This window comes from Macaca fascicularis, chromosome 7 (assembly GCF_037993035.2).
Source record: "Macaca fascicularis isolate 582-1 chromosome 7, T2T-MFA8v1.1".
Classification (NCBI taxonomy): Eukaryota; Metazoa; Chordata; class Mammalia; order Primates; family Cercopithecidae; genus Macaca; species Macaca fascicularis.
In genome coordinates, this window is record NC_088381.1 from 73,354,413 (window position 1) to 73,378,387 (window position 23,975).

The 23,975-nt window shown below is 44.2% G+C and overlaps 1 long non-coding RNA gene across 2 annotated transcripts in view; it reads left to right on the forward strand.

Moving 5' to 3' along the window:
- LOC135971895 (uncharacterized) overlaps window positions 1–23,975 on the forward strand; it is a 144,713-nt gene that overhangs the window by 2,638 nt on the left and 118,100 nt on the right. Inside the window, exons 2-4 of one of the 2 annotated variants that reach the window (XR_010588258.1) lie at window positions 5,991–6,178; window positions 7,380–7,460; window positions 15,104–16,243. This is a non-coding gene — a long non-coding RNA (uncharacterized lncRNA). Of the gene's footprint in view, window positions 1–5,990; window positions 6,179–7,379; window positions 7,461–15,103; window positions 16,244–23,975 lie in introns of those variants that run through there. The other variant, XR_012415338.1, reaches the window with a different exon arrangement.

Genomic DNA, 23,975 nt, shown 5'->3' on the forward strand with positions numbered 1-23,975 from the left:
TGCTTCAGACCGGGAGCGGCGGCTCACGCCTGTAATGCCAACACTTTGGGAGGCCGAGGCAGGCAGATCACTTAAGCTCAAGAATTCAAGACCTGCCTGGGCAACATGGCAAAACCCTGTTTCTACAAAAAAAGAAATAGAAAAATATTCCAGGCGCATGCCTGTAGTCCCAGCTACTCAGGAGGCTGAGGTGGGAAGATCACTTGAACCCAAGAGGTCGAGGCTGCAGTGAGCCAAGATGACACCATTGCATTCCAGCCTGGGCGACAGAGCGAGACGCTGACTCAGAAAATAATAACAATAGTAATAGTAATAAGTGTTTAAGTCAGACTAGCCAACAAACAAAAAAGAACAGTCACATATCTCCCCTACTAGCTGTGTTGAGACCTAAGTTGGGACTAGAGTCCACTGGCAAGATGCCTTTCTTAAAATATTCAGAAGCGGGGGGGAGGGCGCGGTGGCTCAAGCCTGTAATCCCAGCACTTTGGGAGGCCGAGGCGGGCAGATCACAAGGTCAGGAGATTGAGAGCATCCTGGCTAACACGGTGAAACCCTGTCTCTACTAAAAGTACAAAAAAAATTAGCTGGGCATGGTGGTGGGTGCCTGTAGTCCCAGCTACTTGGGAGGCCGAGGCAGGAGAATGGCGTGAACCCAGAGGCGGAACTTGCAGTGAGCTGAGATCGTGCCGCTGAGCTCCAGCCTGGGCAGCAGAGCAAGACTCCATCTCAAAAAAAAAAAAAAAAATTCGGAAGGAGAAAAGACATATAGGATCGACTGAATAATCACAGAAAAAGCATTTAATAACATCCAACACCTCTTTGTGATAAAACACTCAACACACTAGAAGTAAAAGGGAGCTTCCTCAACCTGATTTTTAAAAATCTATGAAAAACTGCCAGGCACAGTGGCTCACACCTGCAATCCCAACACTCTGAGAGGCGTAGGCGGGCAGATCACCTGAGGTCAGCAGTTCAAGACCAGCCTGACCAACATGGTGTAACCTGGTCCCTACTGAAAATACAAAAAGTAACCAGGCATGGTGGTGCACACCTGCAATCCCAGCTACTTGGGAGGCTGAGGCATGAAAATCACTTGAATCTGGGAGGTGGCAGTTGCTATGAGCCAAGATTGCACCCCTGCTCTCTAGCCTGGGTGACAGAGTAAGACTCTGTCTCAAAAAAAAAAAAATATATATATATATATGAAAAACCCATAGCTACTATCATGCTTACTAGTGAAAAACTGAATGTTACCCCTAAGCTCAGGAATGGGACATGGTGGTCTGCTCTCATCACTTCTATTTCATCACTGTGCTGTAGATTCCAGCCAGGACAATTAGGCAAGAAACAAAAAACACATTCTCATTGGAAAGGAGGAGGTAAAACTATCTCTATCTCTATTTGCAGATGGCATGATCTTGTGTATAAAAAGCCCTAAAGAATCCACATACACACACACACAAACACAAACACTCAACTATTAAAGATAACAAATGAGCTAAGCAAGGTTGCAGGATACACAATTAATATACAAAAATCAGTTGTATTTCTTACACTAGAAATAATTCAAAAATGTAATTTTTAAAAAGCCCATTTACAATAGGATTAAAAAGAATAAAATAGGAATAAATTTAACAAAAGAAATACAAGACCTGGCCGGGCATGGTGGCTCATGCCTGTTATCCCAGCACTTTGGGAGGCTGATGTGGGTGGATCACCTGAGGTCAGGAGTTCAGGACCAGCCTGACCAACATGGTGAAACCCTGTCTCTACTAAAAATACACAGAGTTGCCGGACGTGGTGGCTGGCACATGTAATCGCATCTACTCGGGAGGCTAAGGCAGGACAATCGCTTGAACCCGGAAGACGGAGGTTGCAGTGAGCTGAGATCATGCCACTGCACTCCTGCCTGGGCAACAGAGAGAGAGATTTGTCTCAAAAAAGAAAAAGAAAAAAGAAAAAAGAAAAAAAAAAGAAATACAAGAGCTGTACATTGAATACTACAAAACATCATCAAAAAAATTAAAGATTTAAATAGATGGAAAATTATCCCCTGTTCATAGGTTGGAAGACTTGTATCGTTAAGATGCCAGTACACCACAAATTGATGTACAGATTCAATACAATCTCTGTCGAAATTCCAGCTGCACTTTTCGCAGAAATTGACAAGTTGATACTAAAATTCATACGGAGGCCCAGCGCAGTGGCTCACGCTTGTATTCCCAGCACTTTGGGAGGCCGAGGCAGGCAGATCACGAGGTCAGGAGATTGAGTCCATCCTGGCCAACATGGTGAAACCCCGTCTCTACTAAAAATACAAAAAATTAGCCGGGCGTGGTGGCAGTGCCTGTAGTCCCAGCTACTCAGGAGGCTGAGGCAGAAGAATGGCATGAACCCGGGAGGCGGAGCTTGCAGCGAGCCGAGACCACGCCACTGCACTCCAGCCTAGGCGACAGAACAAGACTCCATCTCAAAAAAAAAAAAAAAAAAAAAAATCATACGGAAATGCAAGGGACCCAGAATAGCCAAAACAATCTTGAGGGAAAAAAAACAAAGCTGCAAGACTAACATTTCTCAATTCCAAAACTTACTACAAAGCTATAGTAATCAAGTCTTCTAATTAGAATTTACTGTTCCTAATCTGTCTCTCTTAAATTTGCAGTCTCTCCTATAGTTCTTATCAAACTTTGCCTCATATTGGAATGATGGTCGTAATACCTGTCACTCGATTGTAAGTCCTGATATATGGAATAATGTCATATCTATTCCTGTCATCCTAGCCCAGCACCTTTTATGTAGAAAGATATCCACCAACAATGTTACTTTCAGTTGCCTCCCTGTGACCAAGCTTCTCCCAGAGAAGGAAGCTGCCCTGCTCAGGGACATATGACCCATCCCCAAACCACAGGCTCCCTCAAGGTCTTCAGGGTTGGGCCAAGAGGGCTCACCAGAAACCCTCTGGGGTTAAATTAATGATACATACATAGTAAACAAAAATACTGTTAAAGCCAGGTGCGGGGGCTCATGCCTGTAATCCCAGCACTTTGGGAAGGCAAAATGCCTTCTCAAAAAACAAACAAACAAAAAATTATGCTAAGTGAAAGAAGCCAGTCACAAAGACCATGTTGTATATTATTCCTTTTCTATGAAATGTCCAGAAAAGGCAAATCTATAGAGACCAATGGTAGATAAGCAGTTGCCAGGGGCTGGGGTGAGGGGAGAATGAGGAGTACTGTTCGTAGATACAGAGTTTCTTTTGGGGGATGATGAAGATGTTTTGAACATAGTGATAATGGTTGTATGACCTTGTGAGCATACTAGAAACCACTGAACTGTACGTTTTTTGTTGTTGTTGTTGTTTTTTGTGAGATGGAGTCTCGCTCTGTCACCCAGGCTGGAGTATAGTATAGTGGCTCAATCTTGGCTCACTGCAACCTCCGCCTCCCAGGTTCAAGCAATTCTCATGCCTCAGCCTCCCAAGTAGCTGGGATTACAGACGTGTGCTTCTACACCCAGCTAATTTTTGTATTTTTAATAGAGACAGGGTTTCATCATGTTGACCATGCTGGTCTCAAACTCCCAACCTCAGGTGATCCGCTGGCCTCGGCCTCCCAAAGTGCTGGGATTACAGGCATGAGCCACTGTGCCCGGCCTCTGAACTGTACATTTTAAGAGTATATTTTTGGTTATGTGAATTTTATTTCAATAAAAAAGAAATACAACACCTCAGAAATGCATCTCACGGCCGGGCGCGGTGGCTCAAGCCTGTAATCCCAGCATTTTGGGAGGCCGAGACGGGCGGATCGCGAGGTCAGGAGATCGAGACCATCCTGGCTAACATGGTGAAACCCCGTCTCTACTAAAAAAAAATACGAAAAACTAGCCGGGCGAGGTGGCGGGCACCTGTAGTCCCAGCTACTCAGGAGGCTGAGGCAGGAGAATGGCGTAAACCCGGGAGGCGGAGCTTGCAGTGAGCTGAGATCCGGCCACTGCACTCCAGCCTGGGTGACAGAGCGAGACTCCGTCTCAAAAAAAAAAAAAAAAAAGAAAAGAAATGCATCTCAGATGGCAGGTAGAGAATGCTGTGAACATAGCACCCTTACCAGTTAATGCCACTTACTCCTGCAGAACAGAACTTCCTAATCACCCTCACTGGCTTTCTGCCACCCACGTGGAACAACTGCACAGTTACCCAATTAAGACACATTTAATCATTGAGTCATTCAAGAAACATGCATTGAGCACTGACTTTGGTTAGCTTTATGACTGGAAACCTCAGCTGCAGTTTAGCCTCACTTGGGAAGATTCTTCAAACACAGATGACCAGTCTCCCCCCAGAGGAATCAAATCAGAATCACTGAGGTGGGGCCTGGGAGTCAGTATTTTTTAAGTTCCTCAGATGAGGCTAATGTACAACTAGGATGAGAACTACTGGATAAACCCACTGTGAGAAGAATCGAAAGACCTAGGTTTTGGGACCAGGAGCTGACAAGGGGGTTTAACAGGGGAGGGGAGTCATGGAGAGGAAGGGGATTTTCCTGTATGATTTTATCTTTATAGAGTTCAGTGGGATAGCATCTCCTTGGCTTGAACACTTTTCTTATCCAGTACGAGAGCATCATAGCATTACAGGATTTGGTTAGATTTTCTTTTCTTTTCTTTTCTTTTTTTGAGACAGAGTCTCGCTCTGTGACCCAGGTTCAAGTGCAGTGGCTCTTGGCTCACTGTAACCTCCACCTCCTGGGTCAAGCGATTCTCCTGCCTCAGCCTCCCAAGTAGCTGGGAATAGACCTGTGCCACTCCGCCCAGCTAATTTTTGTATTTTTAGTAGACACAGGGTTTCACCATTTTGGCCATGGCTGGTCTCAAACTCCTGACCTCAAGTGATCCACCCATCTCAGCCTCCCAAAGTGCTGGGATTACAGGTATGAGCCACCACACCTGGCCAGAATTTGGTTAGATTTTCTAACAATAGTATCGTACTGTGATCATATTAAACAGGAAGGCCATTGAAAACTTTCAGGTTCTTGTTCATATAATGGCAGAGAAGGCCAGGCACAGTGGCTTGTAATCCCAGCACTTTGGTAGGCTGACGCAGGCAGATTCCTTGAGCGCAAGAGTTTGAGACTAGCCTGGGCAAGCAACATGGTGAAACCCCGTCTCTACCAAAAATTAGGTAGGTGCAGCGGTTTGCGCCTGTGGTCCCAGCTAATCGAGAGATTGGAGTGGGAGGATTGCTTGAGCCGGGGAGGCAGAGGTTGCAGTGAACCAAGATTGCACCACTGTACTCCAGCTTAGGTGACTGAGTAAGACCCTGTCTCAAAAAAGAAAAAAAAAAAAAAAAAAAAGGGAAACCAGAGATACCTTCGCTTTTTAGCTAGTCCGTGCCACCACACGCACACAGAGAGAACATAGTCTGTTTTCCAGAGACTTAACAAAAATCAGTTAAATTGATAAAACTTAGTCAATGAATGGGGCTATGGGGAAAATAAATACATTTATGCCTAATTGATGGAACTATGAGTTGGTTCAGTGTTTTTGGATCACAGTCTGTAACAAAATCTACAAAACTCGACCAGGTAAAACCGCCTTTGCAAAATTATGACTCAGACAGTGAAAGAGATCTAACTTAACTGACTCCATCTTGCCTCTTCTAACCTCCAAGCTATCCTTGTTTGTCCCTGGGCATAGGCTGAACTAACTTTGGGAGAAACATGGTTTATAGTTTAAACAAAGACGGTAACAGCACTTTCCCAAAGCAGACATCCTTCTTGCCTGGGGACTAGATTGCCTTTGTAGGACTAACATTAGCCACAAGATTAGAAATTATGGTTTAGGAGTCATGCAGTTGAAGGCTACAAGATTCTGACTGTCCCTAAACTGCTTCCAAGATCAGTGCTTGAGATATTTTGCAGGCCTTGCACTGGATGGATCAGCTGGCACCACTCAGATAATAAACTCGTTCATCCGATCTTGTGGCCCCCACGCAGGAGAGGACTCAGCACAAGAAGACAGCTGCGATTCCCTGTGATTTCATCCCTGACCAATCAGCACTCCTGGCTCACTGGCTTCCCCCACCCACCAAGTTATCCTTAAAAACTCCACTCCCTGAGCCGAGCACAGGGGCTCACACCTGTAATCCCAGCACTTTGGGAGGCCGAGACAGGTGGATCACGAGGTAAGGAAATCGAGACCATCCTGGCCAACGTGGTGAAACCCCGTCTCTACTGAAAATACGAAAAAAAAAAATTAGCTGGGCATTGTGGCATGTGCCTGTAGTCCCAGTTACTCAGGAGGCTGAGGCAGGAGAATAGCTTGAACCAGGGAGTCGGAGGTTGCAGTGAGCTGAGGTCGCGCCACCGCACTCCAGCCTGGCGACAGAGCAAGGCTCCGTCTCAAATTAAAAAAAAGGAGCGCTCGGGGAGACTGATTTGAATAGTACTAAAACTCCGCTCTCCCGCACAGCCAGCTCTGTGTGAATTACTCTTTCTCTGGTACTCTCTCTACTGGCGAGGCGCTGCTGACCTCGCATGGATTTAATTGCAATGGAGAAATAGTCCTGGGGAGACATCCTTTAACTGTAGCCCTATCACAGGGTGTCTCTCTGTAGCCCCATGGTGGGAAGTCTGGATTGGCGAGTATCCTAGGCACTGCCAATGCCTCCTTCCTTCTCCCGACTGGTTCTGTAGCCCTATGGTGGGGTGTCTGCAGCTCCACGGGGTGTGCGTGTCTGTAGCCCCATTGCAGGGTGTCTGTTCGGCTCCTGGGTGGTCTCAGTTGGCTCTTTCTAACTAGTAGGAAGAGTCCTTGTTTGGGAAACTTCTCAGTCAGGAAGATTTCAAGGTTTCTCAGATGGAGAATAGGAGGATAGTTTGGAAGGGATACTCTTGGAGTTCTTGGTTAGCAATATGGTTTGGAAGGCCTTCCGTCCATCTCATCTTTGTGTATGTTTGTAATGTGGAAGGAATCTCAAAAGGAATTGATGATGGAAGGGGCCTAACTCAGAGAACCCTCCTTATTTGTCTGGTCACATTCCATGAGCCCTAAGGAAGGCTCGACAGGCCTGTCTCTTGGGGTGACTATCTGCTCTTTGCCTTGCCCAGAGATCCCATTGTGAATTACCATTCGGAGGTCGTCCCTTCCCACCTGGAATGGATCAGAGACAACAGGGATCAATGGGGAAAAAATTTGAGCTTTGCCAGGTTGATATTGGGTGCTGAACGAGATGACTAGGGTTCGTTTTGTTATGTGTGTTTTGCTGGGATGGAAAATGTTAATTCCGTTCCCCATGCAGCCGGTTGGGCAGCATCTTGCAAATTAAGAATCTTGCTGATGGTTCCATAAAACAGTAAAGGGTGATTTTCTCTTGAACCCCACAGCTATGGCGCAGTGAGCAGGATCATCAGAAGCCGCTCCGTTGAGAAAGGGAGACTGGAAACCTGGTATGCTGGCAAAACAGGGTAAGAAATTCTTACCAGCCTAGTTTCTGGTCTCTCTCTCTCTCAGTCTGGGTAAATGGTAAATATCACTATTTGTCTCTCTGCAAGCATTTGATTAATAGAAAAAGGATTTGTGAGACTAGTCTCAGGCAGTAGCAAATCTGGTGTACTTTGTGCTAAGAATTTGTCTTTCTGTGTTCTGTAACGGAGAGAGGGGCATCACAGGATAGAATGTGAGTTTAGGACCTCTGTCAGCCCACTTTTCAAGCCAGTCTGGCAGGCTGGTCCGTTACAAACTTTGCTATGGATGGGTCTCTGAAACCAATACTGTATGAAATTTCTGTCTTGTATAGGCTGGGCGCAGTGGGTCATGTCTGTAATCCCAGCACTTTGGGAGGCCAAGGCGGATGGATCATGAGATCAGGAGTTCAAGACTAGTCTGGCCAACATAGTGAAACCCCGTCTGTACTAAAAAATACAAAAAATTAGCTGGGCATGGTGGCGGGCACCTATAATCCCAGCTGCTTGGGAGGCTGAGGCAGGAGAATCACTTGAACCCAGGAGGTGGAGGTTGCAGTGAGCAGAGATCAGGCCGCTGTACTCCAGCCTGGGCGACAGTGCGAGACTCTGTCAAAAAAAAAAAAAAGAGAAAGAAATTTCTGTCTTGTGTCCTTAAGAGCTTAATTTAACCTTGTGACCGTGTGGAGATACTTTCTCTTGGCTCCCACCATCCAGAGGACAGGAATTTTGAGGTTCATGTCATAGCCCTAAAAATTATCTTGAGCGGTTAAAAGGCTTTGTAAGCTTGAAATTGGCTTCTCTAGGATCCTTCTGGGAAGAGCAATAGAAACTTCTCATTGCGCCGGGCGCGGTGGCTCAAGCCTGTAATCCCAGCACTTTGGGAGGCCGAGACGGGCGGATCACGAGGTCAGGAGATCAAGACCATCCTGGCTAACACGGTGAAACCCCGTCTCTACTAAAAAATACAAAAAACTAGCCGGGCGAAGTGGCGGGCGCCTGTAGTCCCAGCTACTCGGGAGGCTGAGGCAGGAGAATGGCGTGAACCCGGGAGGCGGAGCTTGCAGTGAGCGGAGATCGCGCCACTGCACTCCAGCCTGGGCGACAGAGCAAGACTCCGTCTCAAAAAAAAAAAAAAAAAAAAAGAAACTTCTCATTGCTCTAACTCAGCAGCTAAGGCTTTGCTTTTTGACAATGGCAGCCTGGGTTCTATTCTTGCCTTCCAGAATGATTCCTTTCTGGTGTTTCATTTATGTTACTTTGCCATTTATTGAGGTTTCCCCCCACCCCATGGATAGCTTCTGATTTCCTATCTTGAATTTTTCTTTCTCTAAACTATCCTGAGGGAGATTCTAAATTTTGTAAAAAAAAAAAAAAAAGAAAAAAAGAAAAAAAAGAAAGAAAGAAAAGAAAAAGAAACTACTTACCATCTCTTTGAGACACCTATGTGTCCATGGTTACATTGTAACCTTAGTTAAAACAGATTAATTTCATGTGGGAAGTTACCTGTAATAAACTTCAAGAGCCAAAAATATGCCACTTGGCATGGCTAAAGTCAGGTAATAAAAAATTTTAAAGGATTTTTTTTAAGAGCGCTATGGCTAAAAGTCAGCTTAATTAAAAGTGGATAAACAAGCTATAAGTATATTTAAAGGGCCTATATATTTTTCTCTTCCTGGAACTTGTTTTTCTGGAAAAAGATTTTTTCTTCTCAGTTGACTGAATTATTTTTCTCTATTTTTTTTTTTTTTTTTTTTTTGTCTTGCCACTCTTAATGCATACATGAGAGGCCCTAAGATAACTTCTGGTAGTCTGGGACTCATTGGGAAAAACAGAGGAGGCACCACAGACCTCATTTTGCGGGGGGTTGGGAAACACCTCTGTTTTCCTCATGAAACCCCAGGAAGTAAAAGCAGATAGATCCCTCTCAAAATCAAAGACTCTGTTCTGTTTTGCGTTGTGTTATCTGACAATTTTGAGTTTGGGGGTTATGAGAAATTACTTTGCATTATGAGACAGCTTTGGTGTGTGATAACTAAGTAGGAAATATACTTTAAGGATGGCTAATAGTAGTTATGGAGGAATACTTGACTCTTTGCACACTTGGATCAGAGAAGCATGCTCTTGGCCACCTGGAAGATAAGAAAACATCCCCAACCCCAACTGAGAGATGAGACTCCCATGAGGGATGGACCCATGTCAAAATGGGCTCATTGGCTTTGGGTTGCCTTGTAATGAAATGCAGGGTAGAAGCATTGCACTGTCAGCCAGGCACATTGGCTTATGACTGTAATCCCAGCACTTTGGGAAGTCAAGGTGGGTGGATCACCCAAAGTCAGGAGTTCGAGACCAGCCTGGCCAACATGGTGAAACCCCGTCTCTACTAAAAATACAAAAATTAACCAGGCATAGTGGCAGGCACCTGTAATCCCAGTTACTCAGGAGGCTGAGGCAGGAAAATTGCTTGAACTCAGGAGGTGGAGGTTGCAGTGAGTCGAGATCTTGCTACAGCACTCCAGCCTGGATGACAAGAGCAAAACTCCATCTCAAAAAAAGAAGCACTGCACGGTCTTCTCCCATCCTATTTCCCTCCTTTTGGGGATCCAAGATCCAGTATAAAATGGCACCCTTAATTCTGGGGATCTGTCTTTGTCTTCAGCTACTTATTTGCTGCTTATTTGGCCCTAGAAACACATGCTTTCCTGGCCCTGTTCCTCCAAAGCCTCCACCCTGAAGCCAGTAATTCGATTAAGAAACTGGCAAATGAAAAAGCTTACAGGGCCGGGCGCGGTGGCTCAAGCCCGTAATCCCAGCATTTTGGGAGGCCGAGACAGGCGGATCACGAGGTCAAGAGATCGAGACCATCCTGGCTAACATGGTGAAACCCCGTCTCTACTAAAAAAAATACAAAAAACTAGCCGGGCAAGGTGGCGGGCGCCTGTAGTCGCAGCTACTCGGGAGGCTGAGGCAGGAGAATGGCGTGATTCCGGGAGGCGGAGCTTGCAGTGAGCCCAGATCGCGCCACTGCCCTCTAGCCTGGGCGACAGAGTGAGACTCCGTCTCAAAAAAAAAAAAAAAAAAAAAAGAAAGAAAGAAAGAAAAATCTTACAAGTGCCAAATCTTCTGTCTGTATTTATATGTGTTGTGTGTGATGTTTGTATGTAAAACAGCTCGATTAATTGGCTTAGAAAAATAAGGGCTTAAATATTTTGTCAGAAAAATGGATACTTTAATGCCTTTTTGTTCACATGACATTAGTAATCTTTTGGAAATAAAAACAGTTTTAAAGATTATTGGTAATACCTGTAATCCCAGCACTTTGGGAGGCCTAGGCAGGCAGATCACCTGAGGTCAGGAGTTCAAGACCAGCCTGACCAACATGGAGAAACCCCATCTCTACTAAAAATACAAAATTAGCCGACTGTGGTGGCACATGCCTGTAATCCTAGCTACTTGGGAGGCTGAGGCAGGAGAATCGCTTGAGGTGGAGGTGGAGGTTGTGGTGAGCTGAGATCTTGCCACTGCACTCCAACCTGAGCAATAAGAGCAAAACTCTATCTCAAAAGAAATAAAATAAAATAAAGATTGTCTTAACCTAAAAAAGTTGACTTAATCTAAAAGAGTAATGGAACAAAACTGAAGGTTTAAGCAAAGTGAAAAGGGTTTGTAAAGAGTTAATCTTATTAAAAAATTCTGTGGTATAAACAAGCTGGCTAAGATGTAAAAGAAATTATTTAGCTTTTTTTCTATAGGTTAAAACTTTAAAATGATACTGTTTGGGGGCCATAATTTGGGCTCAGGTGTCCGAAAAACAGGGTTTTCTTAGAAAATTGATCTGCTGTTTGATGGAAAATTATAAAGGGTAGAAAACCTTATCTTATGGTCAAACTAATTAAAACTAAATAGAGATATAAAATTGTATTTAAGAAACTAGCCTTAACATTAAAGATGCATTAAAGCCAACATGAAATTTGGTTTTCTCTTTTGAAGATGATTTTTATGTAATGATAAAAGATAATAAAATGGTTTTGTTTTCTCCTTCGGGTAAATGGCAGGGAGAAAAAGGAAAAGAGAGAAGAGACAAATTTAGTTAGCCTCATACTATCTTTATTGGGTCTTGTTTGGAAAGCTAAGTCTCCTCTATCAGAGTAAAGGTTTTCTTTTTAAATACTTTTTTTGGAATTATCATTTTGGCCAAATGAATAACTTATAGTGACCTGGGATTCTCTTTTGTGATATCCAGTGTTTTAAACCTTTGATATTTGACAAACTTTCCAAAATCAAATTATAGATTATGTCTCTTTCTAACCTAGTATTTTAGATATTAGGTCCTCTAAAGTCTAAAAATGACATTTGGCTTATTTGGTACAAAAAATCATAAAGGAAACATTGTCAAATATGAAATGGTGTTTGGCTTTCTTTGGTCTATATTTGTGCAAATGTGTTGTTGTTATATGTTCCAAAATTATGTAAAACTGCTGTAAGCCTAATATGACTTAGTGTGTTTCATCAGTAATAATTATAATTATTATGTTAAATGACTGTGTGCCACAGAGGTGAATTTCCTTGTCAATTGTGTCTTTAACTGTGGTTGCCCTAAAATGTTTTTGTCATCCACAGACAATTGTCTCACTTAGGTCCTCTTTAAAAGATAATTTTATAATCAACTATAAAAGTTAACAGGTGCTCCTAAATGCAGATTTCTGATTAATAACTCTGGGAGACTGTGATATTAGAATAGAAAAAAACCTTTCAAATAGAAGAGTGAATGGTGTTTGGTTTTCTTTGGACTGTATTTGTTTAAATATGTTATTGGTATGTGTTCCAAAATTATGAGAAACTTCTATAATGTTGAGATAATTTAGCATACATTATCAATAATTATAATTGTTAGGAAAAAATTGTTGTATGCCACAGAAGTAACCAAAATTCCTAGTCAATTGTAGCTTTAACAGTGGCTATAGCTGGGCGCGGTGGCTCAAGCCTGTAATCCCAGCACTTTGGGAGGCCGAGACGGGCGGATCACGAGTTCAGGAGATCGAGACCATCCTGGCTAATATGGTGAAACCCCGTCTCTACTAAAAATACAAAAAACTAGCCGGGCGAGGTGGTGGGCGCCTGTAGTCCCAGCTACTCGGGAGGCTGAGGCAGGAGAATGGCGTAAACCCGGGAGGCAGAGCTTGCAGTGAGCTGAGATCCGGCCATGCACTCCAGCCTAGGCGACAAAGCGAGACTCCGTCTCAAAAAAAAAAACAGTGGCTATAGACTTTTGTCGTCCACAGATATTTTGTCTTACTTTGGTCCTTTTATTTATTTATTTATTTATTTATTTTGAGAATGGAATCTCGCTCTGCCACCAGGCTGGAATGCAGTGGTACAATCTCAGCTCATTGCAACCTCCACCTCCTGCGTTCAAGCAATTCTCTGCCTCAGCCTCCCAAGTAACTGGATTACAGGTGCCCACCACCAAGCCTGGCTAAGTTTTTGTATTTTTAGTAGAGACGGGGTTGCACCATCTTGGCCAGGCTGGTCTTGAACTCCTGAACTCGTGATCCACCTTCCTCAGCCTCCCAAAGTGCTGGGACTACAGGCATGAGCCACCGCGCCCAGCCTACTTTGGTCCTTTTCAAAACACAGTTTATAATTAGATATAGGACTCTCAGTGCAGGTCTCAGATAAGTTTAAAAATTGGGCTGTTGGAATAGAGGAAGAAAACAAACTTCTAGGACTCTCAGGGAGAGCTAATGTGTTAAATGTTGCTAAACCTTTTGTTTTCAGAGTCAAGAGAATTTATTTCTTTAGAGCTATTTGCAACTTTCAACAAGTGAGTAAAATATACTCCTGTGAACAAAATTTGGAGTATATTTATTCCTCTCTACCTTATTTCTCCAGAATTTGGAAACTCTGTGAGTATTCTCAATTTATGGCAGTATAGTTAATTGCATAAGCGCAATAAGAATCTGTTTTCTTTTGTAACAGGACACAATTGGAGAAATTGGCTATTTTATGAAGGTTTTGACTGGAATGGCATGCTTCCTTTAAAGAATCAAAGTTGGCTTATAAAGCCAATTAAAGCCCATTAGGGCATCTGGCCTCATGCCTTGTCCACAACAGAGTCCCTATGCAGGGTGCCTGACCTGTGATAAGTAAAGAGTGTCACTTTCTAAATGGCCCAGGAACCCCAAGTTATCTTGGGTCCCCAAGAGGAGAGGAATTTGCCCAACTCATAGGTATTTGAGGGTACAAACCCATGGCTGGGTTCAGCTGTTAAAAAGTCTTATTTGAGCCGGGCGCGGTGGCTCAAGCCTGTAATCCCAGCACTTTGGGAGGCCGAGACGGGCGGATCACGAGTTCAGGAGATCGAGACCATCCTGGCTAACACGGTGAAACCCCGTCTCTACTAAAATACAAAAAAAATTAGCCGGGCGAGGTGGCGGGCGCCTGTAGTCCCAGCTACTCGGGAGGCTGAGGCAGGAGAATGGCGTGAACCCGGGAGGCGGGGCTTGCAGTGAGCTGAGATCCGGCCACTGCACTCCAGCCTGGGCAACAGAGCCAGACTCTGTCTCAAAAAAAAAAAAAAAAAAAAAAAAAAAAAAAAAAAAAGTCTTATTTGAGATTCCTCATGGAACAAAGTTCTATCAAAGTCAATTTTTAAAAGCCTAAGTGGAAAATAATTATTTTTGCTTCACTTTATGCAAATAATCGGGCCAAGTACAGTAAGACTAATGTTTATTTTATAAACAAATCACTTCCATCATGATAGGTTTTTAATAAAAATGGGGACTGGAGAGAGAAAAATTACGCTTCGAAAGAAAAACTATAGTACACTGTTAGCTGTTCTTGAGGTTTTTTCTGCAGTTTAGACTAAATTCTAAATTCTTTGTGGGTTAGAAGTCCCCAAACTAATGTTTTCAAATCTTTGCTTTTAAAATTTAGAATTGTACTCTTCATCCTAGGACATGTTATTTACCTTATAGTAGGCTGTTCACTTAAACACTATAGTAAAACTAGAGATGAGAGTACTCATGTTTTTGCCATGCAAGCCTTGGAAGCTCAACCAGGCCTGCATGAGTACACTCAGACAATTGCAAAGTAGTTCCATTCTTCTTAACTTGGGGTTCACTCCCATTCCCACTACATCCCCGGTCCGCAGGAAGAAGTCAGAGCGATAGATAGCCTTTTCCCATCTTCATAGCCTACACTTTAAGATTAAGGTGTTATAAACCCCAAAGGGAGGGATGGAAACCACCTCTGCAAAATTATGACTGAGACAGTGGAAGAGATCTAACTTCACTGACTCCATCTTGCTTCTAACCTCCAAGCTATCCTTGTTCATTCCTGGGCGTAGGCTGAACTAACTTTGGAAGAAACCTAGTTTATAGCTTAAACAAAGATGGTAACAGCCCTTTCCCAAAGCAGACCTCATTCTTGCCTGGGACTAGATTGCCTTTGTAGGATTAACATTAGCCACAAGATTTGAAATTATGGTTTAGGAGTCATGCAGCTGGAGGCTACAAGATTCTGACCCTCCGTAAACTGCTCCTAAGATCAGTGCTTGAGATATTTTGCAGACCCTGCACTGGTGGATCAGCTGGAACCACCCAGATAAATAAACTGACTCATCTGATCTTATGGCCCCCACCCAGGAACTGACTCAGCACAAGAAGACAGCTGTGACTCCCTATGATTTCATCCCTGACCAATCAGCACTCCTGGCTCACTGGCTTCCCCCGACCCACCAAGTTATCCTTAAAAACTCTGTTCCCTGAATTCTTGGGAAGACTGATTTGAATGATAATAAAACTCCGGTCTCCCTCACAGCTGGCTCTGCATGAATTTACTTTTTGGCTATTGCAATTCCCCTTTCTTGATGAATTGGCTCTGTCTAGGCAGTGGGCAAGGTGAACCTCTTGGGTGGTTACACAAGTATTCAGCTTTGGTCAAATATGCTGAAAGAAAGTTACCCAAATAAAAAGGAATATAGAAAGATGCGGCTGGGCACGGTGGCTCACTCCTGTAGTCCCAGCACTTTGGGAGGCCGAGGCAGGCAGATGATTTGAGGTCAGGAGTTCGAGACCAGCCTGGCCAACATGGTGAAATCCTGTCTCTACTAAAACTACAAAAATTAACCAGACAGGCTTGCTTGAACCCAAGAGGCAAAGCTTGCAGTGAGCTGAAATCGCACCACTGCACTCCAGCCTGGGCAACAGAGCAAGACTCCATCTCAAAAAATAAAAAAAAAGAAAAAAAGATACACATATCACCACTGTTTATGGTTTTGAAAAATTGATAACAATCCAAAACGCCCAGAGGTGGAGAGCTGAATAAACTTGCTATCACAGACTATGGTATAGCTGTAAAAACTGAAAAGGATGTGGAAATTTGCACGTAATAGAATGTGAACCGAGTAGAGGCCTGTCTAAATTCTCCAAACTCATCAACAGCACACCTATGGAAAAATACCTCTATGCAAAAACAAAAATCAAAAGAGAATTGAGTCACAAAAAAACAAATACCGTATGATTCCATGGTTTTACTTATATTAGGTATCTAAAGTAGTTAAATTCATAGAAATAGAATGTAGAATAGTGGCTTCCAGGGGCTGGAAAGAGGGAGAAGAGAAGAGCTGTTTAATGAGCATCAAGTTTCAGTTCTGCAAGATGAAGAAGTTCTGGAGATCTGTTTCACAACAATGTAAATATACTCAACACCACTGAACTGTATACTGTACTTTAAAATGATTTAAAAGGTAAATTGTATACGTTTTTATGATGGCAAAAAAATAACTTTTTAAAAAGATAATTGTATTGTTACTTTATTCCACCAAAGTTCTTGGAGCCAGGCACCATCCCACTTGCTTGGAGTATGAGCTGCACTTTGTTCCTTGCTTCCAAAGAGTAGAGTATACAAAAGGCGGGTAGCCAGGTGCAGTGGCTCATGCCTGTAATCCCAGTGCTTTGGGAGGCCAAGGAGGGTGGAAAGCTTGAACCCAGAAGTTCAAGCCCAACCTGGGCAATGCGGCATAATCCTATCTCTACAGAAAAAAAAATAGTAAAAATAAAAAAAATAAAAAAAAAAAAAAATATATATATATATATATACACACACACAAAAATTAACTGGGCATGGTGGCATGCACCTGTGGTCTCAGCTGTTAAGGAGGCTGAGATGGAAGGATCCCTGGAGATCAACGGTGCAGTGAGCTGGGTTCATGCCACTGCCCTCCAGCCTGAGCAACAGAGCGAGAACCTGTCTAAAAAAGGAAGAAAGGAAGGAAAGAAGAAAGGAAGAGAAAGAAAGAAAGGGCAGAGAGAGGACATTTTTAGTGGGGAAACCTTTCAGAAAAAGTAGCTACTTTCTAGAGCAGATGATCAAGGTTAATGACATCAGGGATAAGGCCTGTGATATCATTTACCCCAATACTGTCAGAGGCATTTGAACCAAAGCAACTCCATATCAAACAGGCACTGGGTAAAATAAGGCTGAGACCTGCTAGGCTGCATTCCCAGGAGGTTAGGCATTCTTAGTCACAGGATGGGATAGAAGGTTGGCACAAAGTACAGATCACAAAGACCTTGCTGATATAACAGCATGTGGTAAAGAAGCCAGTCAAAACCCACCAAAACCAAGATAGTGAGGAAAGTGACCTCTGGTTGTCCTCACTGCTCATTATATGCTCATTATAATGCATTAGCATGCTAAGAGACACTCCCACCAGTGCCATGATAGTTTACAAATGCCATGGCAACATCAGAAAGTTACCCTATATGGTCTAAAAATGGCAGAAATGCTCAGTTCCAGGAATTGCACAACCCTTTCCCAGAAAACTCATGAATAATCTACCCCTTGTTTAGCAAATAATCAAGGAGTGTTAACTATAAGTATAATTAGTTGAGCAGCCCAAGCTGTTGCTCTGACTATGGCATAGCCATTCTTTATTCCTTTACTTTCCTAATAAACTTCCTTTCACTTTACTCTATGAACTTGCCCTGAATTCTTTCCTATGTGAGGCCCAAGAACCCTCTATTGGGATTTGGATTGGGACCTCTTTCTGGTAACAATATGATGTGATGAGGATGACACTTCACCTCCATGGCCTTCCTCCCAAGAATCCATAACAGTCTATCAGAAAAACATCAGACAAACCCAAATGGAGGGACATTCTGTGAAACACTAGACCAGTACTCCTTGAAACTGTCAAGGCCATCAAAAACAAAGCAAGTTGGAGAAATTGTCACAGGTCAGAAGAGACCAAGGAGACATGACGACTAAATGTGATATGGTATTATGGATGCCATCCTGGAACAGAAGGACATTAGTGGAAAAGCTAGTGAAACCTGAGTAAAATATGGAGGTTAGTTAATAATAATGAACAGGTCGGGCACAGTGGTACATGCCTGTAGTCCCAGCTACCTGGGAGGCTGAGGCAGGAGGACTGCTTGAGCCCAGGAGATCTGGGTTGTAGAGCACTATGCCAATCAGGTGTCCACACTGAGGTCAGCATCAGTATGATGACCTGGCAGTGGGGGACCACCAGGTTGCCTAAGGAGGGGTGAACCGGCCCAGGTCAGAAACAGAGCTGGTCAAAACTCCTGTGCTGATCAGTAATGGGATGGTGCCTATGAACAGCCACTGCACTCCAATCTGGGCAACATAGCAAGACCCCATCTCTAAAACAACATATATATATATATATATATAGGCTGGGTAGAGTGGCTCACACATGTAATCCCAACACTTTGGGAGGCTGAGGCTGGTGGATCGCTTGAGGTCAGGAGTTTGAGACCAGCCTGGCCAACATGGTGAAACCCTGTCTCTAACAAAAATACAAAAATTAGCAGGGTGTGGTGGTGTGTGCCTGTAATCCCAGCTACTTGTGAGGCTGAGGCAGGAGAATCGCATGAACCTGTGAGGCAGAAGTTTCAGTGAGCTGAGATCATGCCACTGCACTCTAGCCTGGGCAACAGAACAAGACTCCTTCTTAAAAAAATTTTTTTAAATAAATAAATTAATTAATTAATTAATAATGAACAGATTGAGTATCTCATCCAAAATTCCTGGGACCAGAAGTGTTTTGGATTTTGGAATATTTGCATAATTTGCACATACATAATAAGATATCTTAGGGATGGGAGGTAAGTCTAAAGAAAATGTATGCTTGTTTTATATATACCGTATACACATAGCCTGAAAGTAATTTTATGCAATATTTTAAATAATTTTGTAGGCCGGGCGCGGTGGCTCAAGCCTGTAATTCCAGCACTTTGGGAGGCTGAGACGGGCGGATCACGAGGTCAGGAGATCGAGACCATCCTGGCTAATATGGTGAAACCCCGTCTCTACTAAAAATACAAAAAACTAGCCGGGCGAGGTGGTGGGCGCCTGTAGTCCCAGCTACTCGGGAGGCTGAGGCAGGAGAATGGCGTAAACCCGGGAGGCGGAGCTTGCAGTGAGCTGAGATCCCGCCACTGCACTCCAGCCTGGGCGACAAAGCGAGACTCCGTCTCAAAAAAAAAAAATAATAATAATAATAATAATAATTTTGTACATGAAACAAAGTTTGTGTTAAGTACTTATGTCTGGATTTTTTTTTTTTTTTTTTTTTTTTTTGAGACGGAGTCTCGCTCTGTCACCCAGGCTGGAGTGCAGTGGCGCGATCTCGGCTCATTGCAAGCTCCACCTCCCGGATTCACGCCATTCTCCTGCCTCAGCCTCTGAGCAGCTGGGACTACAGGCGTCCGCCACCAAGCCCGGCTAATTTTTTGTATTTTTAGTAGAGTTGGGGTTTCCCCATGTTGGCCAGGATGGTCTCGATCTCCTGACCTTGTGATCCGCCCACCTTGGCCTCTCAAAGTGCTGAGATTACAGGCGTGAGCCACCGCGCCCGGCCTATGTCTGGAATTTTCCACTTTGGGCATCGTGTTGGTGTTCAAAAAGTTTTGGATTTTGGAGCATTTCAGACTTCAGATTTTTAGATTAGGGATGCTCCACCTGTACCAACATTGATTTCTTACTTATGACAGAAGTTGCATAGTAATGTAAGATGTTAACAGTGGAGGAAACTGGGTAGGGGGTACACAGGGACTCTCTGAACTATTTTTGCAAGTTTTCTACAAATATAAACCTCCTCTAAAATTTAAATTTTATTTTTTTAAAAATGCCTTGGGAAGCCAGGTGTGGTGGCTCATGCCTGTAATCCCAGCACTTTGGGAAGCTGAGGCAGGCGGATTGCCTGAGGTCAGGAGTTCGAGACCAGCCTGACCAACGTGGTGAAATCCCGTCTCTACTAAAAATACAAAAATTAGTCGAGTGTGGTGGTACGTGCCTATAATCTCAGCTACTAGGCAGGCTGAGGCAAGAGAATCACTTGAACCCGGGGGGATGGAGGTTGCAGTGAGCCGAGATCATGCCATTGTACTCCAGCCTGGTGACAGAGCAAAACTCCATCTCAAAAAAATAAAAAATAAAAATAAAAATAAAAAAATGCCTTGAAGGCCGGGCGCGGTGGCTCAAGCCTGTAATCCCAGCACTTTGGGAGGCCGAGACGGGCGGATCACGAGGTCAGGAGATCGAGACCATCCTGGCTAACACTGTGAAACCCCGTCTCTACTAAAAATACAAAAACTTAGCCGGGTGAGGTGGCAGGCGCCTGTAGTCCCAGCTACTCGGGAGGCTGAGGCAGGAGAATGGCGTGAACCCGGGAGGCGGAGCTTGCAGTGAGCTGAGATCCGGCCACTGCACTCCAGCCTGGGTGACAGAGCGAGACTCCGTCTCAAAAAAAAAAAAAAAAAAAAAAATGCCTTGAGAAAGGCACAATCATGACTGATTGACCAAGAGAGTGAGGGCAGGGGAGTAGAACCCAAGAGGCATGGAGTCAGACAAGGGCCAGCCCGGGCAGGAATTTGTCAGCCTGGGTTTGAAGGCTGGTTTTGCTATATACGAAGCAGGTGATCTTAGGCAAGTTCCTCAATCTCTGTCTGAGCCTCAGTTTCCTAACCTGTAACATGGAGTAATAATAACGCCTACCTGGTGGTTTCTAGCCTAGGCCTGTAACATTCTTGTACATGTCTTTTGGTGAGCATATGCCTACCATATCTGTTGAGTGGTTACCTAGGAAATGCTGAATCACAAGGCACACACATACTCAGCTGAGTAGATGCTGCCAGTGTTCCAAAATGTTTGTACCCCTCCAGTGGATTTTATGTGTTTTGTTTTGTTTTTGTTTTTCACATACAATCAAATCCACGTTGTTTACCATTAACTCAATAAACAGAATGTTGAGCAAAAGAAACCAGACACAAAAGAGGACATGTTCTTTGGTTCCATGTATACAAAGGTCAGAGGTAGGCAAGAGTAATCAATGGTTTAGAAGTCAAAATAGTGGTTAATCTTGGTGGAAAACTAGCGATGTGAAAGTACAAGCGAGGCTCCTGGGGGGTTGGGAGGCTGGAAATGTTCTGGTTCTGAGGGCGAGCTACATGGGTATATTCACTTTGTGAAAATTCACCAGGGTGTATCCTTGTGATTTGTGTCATGTTTTGAAGATATGTTGCCCTTCATACAAAGTTTACATTTTTTAAAAATTATTTTAAAGGACTTTAAGGAGGAGAGTGAAAATATTTTTTTTTTTTTTTTTTTTTTGAGACGGAGTCTAGCTCTGTTGCCCAGGCTGGAGTGCAGTGGCCGGATCTCAGCTCACTGCAAGCCCCGCCTCCCGGGTTCACGCCATTCTCCTGCCTCAGCCTCCCGAGTAGCTGGGACTACAGGCACCCGCCACCTCGCCCAGCTAATTTTTTTTTTTTTGTATTTTAGTAGAGACGGGGTTTCACCGTGTTAGCCAGGATGGTCTCGATCTCCTGAACTCGTGATCCGCCCGTCTCGGCCTCCCAAAGTGCTGGGATTACAGGCTTGAGCCACCACGCCCGGCCGGAGAGTGAAAATATTTTTAAAAGATGGTTCTGGCTGCTATGTGAAGAATGGGTTCTATGGAGACAGGGGAGATGCCCAAAAGCCAATTAGGAGGTTAGTACAGTGGTCCAGAAGAGAAACAAGGGTTGTTTGGGCCAAGAGTAAAGGAATGGAGTTGGAAGAAAGAGGAAGAATACTCTATGTATTTCGGAAATAGAACCAACAAGACTTGTTGGTGGGTAGGATGTGTGGGGTTAGGTATATAGGAATCAAGGATGCTACCCAGGTTCTGGCCTGAAAAACTTAGTGGATGATGGTGCCTGTATTGAAATAAGTTGGCTGTTACTTATCTACCCTTGCCAGGTGAGCTCTTTATCTCCAGGACTGGACGTGGAGCCCAGCATGACGGAAGTACCTCTAAGATATTTGTTGAATGAGCCAGGCGTGGTGGCTCATGCCAGTAATCCCAGCATTTTGGGAGGCCAAGGCCTGCAAATCACCTGAGGTCAGGAGTTCAAGACCAGCCTGGCCAACAAGGTGAAACCCCATCTCTACTAAAAATAAAAAAAAATTAGCTAGGGGAGGTGGTGCGTGCCTGTGATCCCAGTTACTTGGGAGGCTGAGGCAGGATAATTACTTGAACTGGGGAGGTGGAGGTTGCAGTGAGCTGAGACTGTGCCACTGCACTCCAGCCTGGGTGACAAAGCAAGACTCTGTCTCAAAAAAAGAAAAGAAAAGAAAAAGGATATTTAGATATTTGTTGAATGACTAGAATGACTATCTCTCATGGAAGAACCAGAAGCCAAGTGTGGAGACAACAGAACAGCAGATGTATATGGGAGAGGAAGTGCTCTCCAAAGAGGGTGGACTGCTCTTGTCGGGGGTGACTCCCTGTGATTGGAGGAATTTAAGCAAAAGGCATGTGTCAGGACAGTGAGAGGGATCATGGGACCAAGTGACATTTTCTCTGAGGTGCAGGCTTACAAGTATTTGTCAACACTGCCTAACTAATTCCATCGATATGGAAAGGAGAGAAGAGGTTCTCCAGGCTAGCTCTTCCTCCTCCACTTTCCAGCATTCTCCAGCACAGGCATACATGAGCTTGAGCAGAACAGGATGGCAGCCCCACACTCACACCCTCTAAATGCACACCCACTATCCCAAACCAGATGCTCTGAGCATACATCACAATCTGAGCAAACATCCCAGTCCAGGGACCAAACAACCGCCTTTTGTTTCTAATCCAGAGGCCAAGGGCCAGAGGCCAGTGCTGGGGAATAAATATGCCTTCAGTTTAAAAATGTAAGCGTGTTTTCTCACTGAAACCAAATGGGTGGGTCAAATTCTGAGGTTCCTTGATGTGATTTCCATAGTTCAGTTGGGTTTCTGTTGACTACTGTCCTCCACTGAATTCCTCTGGCTACTCCCTTCAGTCTGACTAGTTTCCTTCTTTGAAATCCTGCAGCCCTGACACTTGGAAGCAGCCAATGGTCTCCTATTCACAGTTGGCTGGTGCCTTGGTATGTCTTCTCACCCAGTGTGTCTATTTGGAGACAGGCAGCTGGGTGTTGTACAGAAAGATTTAGAGCCTGAGATTTGGATTTGAGCCCCAGTTTCACATCTTATCTGCTGATGACCTTTGCTGAGCTGTTGCTCAGACACATTTATTTCATTGATTCAAGGTCATTTCCTCTCCTCTTTCCCAGATGATCAGTGGCATCTGTTGGCCCAGAACAGTTCTAGGAGCCTGAATCTCCTGTGGAAAAGGAACACACTCAGGCCTGAGTTGGGTATTTAGTTGCAGAATAAGAAGCATGTGGAAGAAATGCATTAGAAAGATCTATTTTTATAGGGCTCTGTGCTGCTCAAAACCTTTCTAACTGGGCCAGCTGGACATCTGGACAACTCATCTCATGCCTGAGTCCACAGTAAGGGCATTTCCGGAAGAACATCAAGTTCTTTGTTGGAAATCAAACCCAAGAGCAAGAGCCCCAGAATGGGCAGGATTGAGGGGTAGTCAGTGAACCACAGGGCCAGGAAGATTTGTTGCTGGCTAATCCCTACCCAACACCCAGCCTCTCCAACACCTTCCTCCTTCTTTCTTCATCCCTCAGCTGGAAATGCCTCTCTTTAAGCCATGGGGGCCTTTTTTCTTTCTTTCTTTCCTTTTTTTTTTTTTTTTTTTTTTGGAGACAGAGTCTTACTCTGTCACCCAAGTTGGAGTGCAGTGGTGCAATCTTGGCTCACTACAACCTCCACCTCCCAGGTTCAAGCAATTCTCCTGCCTCAGCCTCCCAAGTAGCTGGAATTATAGGAATCTGCCACCATGCCTGGCTAATTTTTGTATTTTTAGTAGAGACGGGGTTTCACCATGTTGGCCAGGCTGATCTCAAACTCTTGTCCTAAGGTGATCCACCCCCTCGGCCTCCCAAAGTGCTGGGATTACAGGCATGAGCCACTGCCTGGCCCAGCATGGGGACCTTTTCAATGCAAAGATAACTGACCTGTTTAGGAGCTGAATGCCGTCTTTCTCCCACCTTTTCAAGCCAGCAGTCCAGGAGAACTTGTCAGACACTTATTTTCCCATTTTATCCAAGAAAAAGTCAACCA